General features: G+C 36.4%; 1 protein-coding gene across 6 annotated transcripts in view; it reads right to left on the bottom strand.

The window, feature by feature from the left end:
* Nucleotides 1-6,000, bottom strand: part of Cdkl5 (cyclin dependent kinase like 5) — a 190,573-nt gene that overhangs the window by 142,749 nt on the left and 41,824 nt on the right. For 3 of the 6 annotated variants that reach the window (XM_059251402.1, XM_059251397.1, XM_059251401.1), the window contains exon 1: nt 1-148. This exon is cut by the window's left edge and continues 4 nt beyond it. The exons of the other annotated variants lie outside the window; for them this stretch is intronic. The gene's annotated coding sequence lies outside the window, so the exon portion shown is untranslated. Of the gene's footprint in view, nt 149-6,000 lie in introns of those variants that run through there. 6 annotated transcript variants of the gene reach the window in all.

The following is a 6,000-nucleotide window of genomic DNA, read 5'->3' as shown; positions in this document are numbered from 1 at the left end:
TCCTTGGGTTCAAACTTTGTTCAAGAACTCAAGAAGATGTTACTTATAACCATGAAACAGCCTGAAGGAAGGTCTTCACAGGGCAAGGATTGTGAGGCAGGGGACTTCAGAGCTTCCATGACTTCTCAGGGCATGCCTCCTGTTAGAACTTCTGTGTTCTTAGAACCTCTTCACCAAGCTAGACATTCCAAAACATGTCATTTAAGAACTTAGAGCATTGGCTGTTCAAAACCATCTATAATTCCAATTCCAGGCGATTCAACATCCTCTTCTGGCCTCCATAAGCACTGCACACTTGTGCATAGATATAAAAGTAGTGTTTGTTTTACTTTGGTGAGACTTAGTCAGTAAACTGATTGCCTTGGAAATGCAAGATCTACAAGATCTGAAAAATTTGACAGATTCCAGGCCAATGAGAGATTCTATCTCATTAAAAAAAAAAATGTAGATGACCCTGACACTGGAGGCTGTCCTCTGGCCTCCACACATACACACATGTGCACATCTGTATACACACATGCATGTAGTGCGGGTGATGATACAGAAAGGAGGAATGAAACAATCATTGTACTCAACTGTGTAATACTATGTGGGTGCTGGGAATCAAACCCAGGTCCTCTGGAAGAGTAATAAATGTTCTTAACCACTGAGCCATCATCTCTCCAGGTGCAAATTTTTCAATGTTGTTCAATTTAATAACAGTGCCTTATAAATAATTTAATGAGTAACAGAAGTGGCAAGACTAAAGTTTTGTTTTGTCTTGTAAAGTCCTCCCCCTCCCCCAAACACACACTTAAAAGCTAATGAGCTTGACATGTCTATAATCTCAACATTTAGCACAAAGTTCAAGGCCAGCCTAGGACTACATATCAAGACTGACTCCTTCCCCCACCTCCCCAAAGTGCCAATGATATTTTTATTAATTTATTATCTCTTTGAGGTCTTGAAATAAATTATTTGTGTTATTTGGGAAACTCCTTTAAGTGCAAACTTCTAATTAAGAGATACATCCAGCCAGGAGGTAGTGGTGCAAGCCTTTAATCCCAGCACTGGGGAGGCAGAGGCAGGTGGATCTCTGTGAGTTCAAGAACAGCCTGGTCTACAGAGCGAGCTCCAGGACAGCCAGAGCTACACAGAGAAACCCTGTTCCCAAAAACCAAAAGATGATAAATCCCACTTTATGGAAATGTTTGCTTTATTTCTGTCATTTACTGTAGCCAATTAATGCTAACAACTGTGCTTTTTTATATGGCTACCGTGCATCAGAGGTTTTATGTATATAACCTCAATCTTCCTTATTAGCCTATGTACAGATACTATTATTGCCTCTTAGTGAATGAAAAAAACAGGCTGAAAGAGGTTAAAAAAAAAAAAAAGACTTGGTTTTGGTCACATAATTGTTTGGTCACATAATTGGTGAAGGATGGTACTCAGATTTGTCAGTACTCTCTGAAGAATAGAAAGAGGAGTCCTGTTAGGAAGAGTTTGAGCCAACAAGCAATGCGTGGGGACTGACTGTTCGTCATCTTAATACGTCTTCAATTGTTGAAATAATGATGTTTCATCTTCCATGGGAGACATATCAACGTGAGGAAACTAAAGAGTCACTTGTGGTATTTAAAATTATTAGGCTATGCTAACCTGACTAACTGAAACAGCAGATAAGATAGTATTTACATTTGGAATGTGTGTGGGTCTTTTAAGGGACAGACTCTTGCGTCTATGGTTAAGTAAAGTAGGAGTTATTTTGAGAAAAATGATGATGCCATGATGAGACACAGGCTCCACAGTCATCTGGAAGTTGTGCTGTGCTTCACCTACTCTGCTATGAAGTACCCTCTCAAAAGCTGACTATAAGACTGGCATGTGAACTCTCGTTCCTCATTGTTGGAAGGAATGTATAGGATTTGTTCCAGCTTTCAGATTCTGTGAGTCCCTGAACAGGAAAGAGATGGTTGGTATTTCAAAGGGCTTTACAATATTTTCTGCATGGAATTAAAATCACAAATAATTAAATTTGTGCAACTGTAAAATGTATTATGGATGATCTACATAGAGAGTAATACTATTTACAACTTTATTCCCTACCAGTTACTGTTATTATAAACATGCATGGTCAATTCTTATTTACAAATTGTTAAAGTAGCTTATTCCAAGCCTGTTACTTTTCTTTGATTTTATCATTCCTTCATAAATATGGGCTGTTATTAATTTCTTCAGTTAGCAGGCAGAAAAGAGATGAAATGGAATTTTTTGAGCACTTCAGAGAGTTTTGGTAAGAAAGATAATGAAACTAAGATCTATCTACCCTATGACAAAACCTTGGAAATTTTTAATATATTTCTTAATATTTTGTGGTATATTTCTTTTAATTTAGTACCTATTTTATATGTATGAACTAAGCTCTGGGGTATGATATCTACCTTTTAGGAAATTATAATTTTCCTAAGGGAAATAGATATGTAGATAAAAAATAAACATTTAAATAAGTATATGAAGAAAACCCTGTAAGAGCCAAGGGTAAGAATTTATAGCCTTTTGCCCATTTTTGTAACCACTGGAATTAATAAAACTTAAGAAACTTAATAAAGAAAGAAATCAGGTTTTGAGAGAACAATTTCTAATTGTACAGAGCAGAGAAGTTATAATTTACTTTTATTACTTCATTGTCACTTAATTATTAGTTATTTATGAACTTGAACTGGGCACCATCCAGTGTATGCAACAGGAAGGATGGCGAGATGACTCAGCAGGTAAAGGCATTTCTTGCTGCCACACTGACAAATGGAGTTCAATCTCTGGAACCCACATGCTGAAAGAGGAGAATCAATTTCCAGATGTTGTCCTCTGACTTCCATATACACACGTGCCCACACATACACAAAATAAATATATAAGTGTAAATTAAAAAATCAGAAAGGAATTCCAATGTGTTCCTTTAATAGACAGAGAGGTTGAGTTTTATATAAATGTTAGCAATTTTTTTTTCTTAATGGGATTTGACTATCACCTCTCCTGAATTCTCAGGTCACATTACAAGTGAGGAGGTCTGAATGAAGTCTGGAAACTTTATTAGCAACATCAATAATCACTGCCAATAATGGTTTATAAAATTGCAATTAATACATAATGTAAGATGGTAATGGTTGAGAAGTGTATGGGAACTCCACTACTTTGCTATATTTCTTTAAACTGAAAACTATCCTAAATTTTAGACTTAACTATTTTAAAAACTCACTAAAGATAACACTCCACATATTTTAGCTGGCAGAAGAATCAGTGAACTTGGAAACCGTACTGACAAAGATTATGCAATCTGAAGAAGAAAACAGAATGAAGAAGAATGAGCAGACCTCAGAAAAACATGGGCTATCTTGGAGTCCACTGCATTAGTCCATTTGTATGTGTCAACTTCACTGGACCACAAAATCCCAGATATTTGTTTAAACACTATTCTGGCCATATCAGTGAAGATTATCTGGAGGAGATTAGTATACATGTTCAGTATGTATATAACATGTACACACATATATGTATATATACGTACACACACATTTATTTAGAAAGCAGACTGCATTCCCAAACATGGGCACATCTTATTTAGTCTATTGAAGGCCTCAATAGAATAAAAGGCTAATTAGGTAAGAAAGAATTCTGACAGTTGGATCATCAAGTATCAAGGAACATGGGTCTTCTAATTTTAGACTAAAATGAACTTTAATATCATTAGCTAGCCTGGTTTTTGGTCTTTCATACTATAGATCTTGAGACTACTAGGCTTCCAAAATCACATATTTAATTCCTTCTTTTAAAAGGTATACTACCACCCATACACACCCTAGTGGCTCTTTTTCTCTATAAAGACTAAACTGATACATATAACATATATATGTATGTGATGCCAGAAGAAATAAACAGAAAAAAATATATTGAAGAAAGGAGATTGAGAATTTCACAAATTTAACAAAATTTAATATTTGCCTACATACCTTTGGTGGTTTGAATAAGAATGGTCCCCATAGGCTCATATATTTGAATGCTTAGTCAGCAGGGAGTGACACTATTTCAGGATTAGGAGGTGTGTCCTTGTTGGAATAGTGTTACTGGGGGTTGGCTTTGAGTTTTCAAAAGCCCATGCCAGGCCCAGTTTTCTCTCCTCTCTCTCCTTCTTCCTTCTCTCCTCTCTCTCCCTCTCCCTCCCTCCCTCCCTCCCTCCCTTCCTCCTTCCCTCCCTTCTTTCTGCCTCTCTGCCTATGGAAAAGGATGAAATAAGGACGAAAAATAAGCAAACCTCAGAAAATATGGGCTATCTTTGAGTATACTCTGTTAGTCAATTGTATGTGTCAACTTCACTGGACCGCAAAAATCCCAGATATTTGTTTTAAGCATTATTCTGGCCATGTTACAAAAATCTTAGATATGTGTTTAAACACTCTAGCCATGCCAGCTACTGTGCCCGAGCATGAGTGTCATGGTCTCTCTTCACAGCAATAGAACAGTGACTAAGACAACATCCAAGAGCCTCAACAAACTTCAAATGGGATATAAGATCCACCCTAAGGCACATACTTGAAGTACTGAAAAACAGAACATGATAAAAGGAAAAGCAACTAGTAACATACAAGGTACCCTCAGCAAGGTTAAGAGCTCATTTCTCGTTAGAAATTTTAGAAATCAAGACTTGGTAGCACATGTCGAGTCCTAGCACTCCAGGATGCTGAAAGCAGGGGGAATCACCCCATATTTAAGGCCAACCTGGTCTATATAATAAGTTCCAAGTCATCTGGGGCCACACAGCAAGACCATGTCAAAGAACGGAGGGAGGAAATGAAGGAGAGAGGAATGAAAAGGAGGCAGCAGGGTGACAGCAAGTCAACATTCAAAATACTGACAGAAAGAGAAACCTGTCACTGTTCCAGGCATAAAGGCAAAATAAATGTATTTTCCTGCCTAAAACTTGAGATAATTCATAGAAGACATAACATACAAAAAATATGAAGGGAAATTTGATGCTGGAAGCAAGTGTCACAAGACTATAATGTTGAGTCCCCATACTTCTTTAAAGGCTACTAACGCATAAAGGAGGTGGAGAGGAGCAAAGCTGTATTGTAATAAGGAAATGACAACAGATAGCAACTCAAAGAAAGGAAGAAAGGAAAAGAAGCAAAACGATAACTACTCAGTGGGTAAAGTGCTTACTGCATAAGCCTGCTGACCTAAATTCAGATTCCCTGAATCCACATAAAATGCCAGACACAATAGAACAAGCTATCTGGAATCCCAGCTACCTTACTAAAAGATGGAAGACTAGAACAGAAGATACACTGAAGCTTGGGGGCCAGCTAGCCTGGCATATACAGTAGTAATCAACAGGCCCTCCTCTCAAATAAGATGGAAAGTAAGGATGGACACATGAAGTTGTTCTCTAACCTCTCTCTATATATTCAGGAGCACATGCATATACATATATCATATACACACAAAAAGGGGGGCTATATGTACTATGTGCTGTATATTTTTTTATCATGAAAACATCTAAAACTACCAATCATATTAATTCCATTTTGAGTTGCATTTTAAAAGAAAATTTTCTAGCAAAATGAATAATGTTCATTTTCATAATAACTACACTTCCAAATAAGCAACCTTAATCCTAGACAAATATAGCCACAGGTCAAATAATATTCCAAAATTCAGACAACAAATTTGATATGGAAGCATACTTTATTGCAACTCTATCCAAATTATTTCATATTAAGGTATCAAATAGAACATAACTATATTATATAATGAGATAAGTACTATGAAAGAAATAAACTACTAATCCGGTTTGGATCATTGTCTTTTGTCTTAGCAAATAATAGAACTTATATTTTTCAAATTGCATAGTATATATTATGATTTATAGATTTATATGACACTCTTTTATGCTCTGAGTAATGCTAGATTTCACTTTAGGGCTTACAACCTAACATACACTAAGAGGCCTCCTGAAATATT

Source organism: Peromyscus eremicus, chromosome X (assembly GCF_949786415.1).
Source record: "Peromyscus eremicus chromosome X, PerEre_H2_v1, whole genome shotgun sequence".
Classification (NCBI taxonomy): Eukaryota; Metazoa; Chordata; class Mammalia; order Rodentia; family Cricetidae; genus Peromyscus; species Peromyscus eremicus.
The sequence above is the reverse complement of the archived record's forward strand: the minus strand, read 5'-3'. Positions and strand labels throughout refer to the sequence as shown.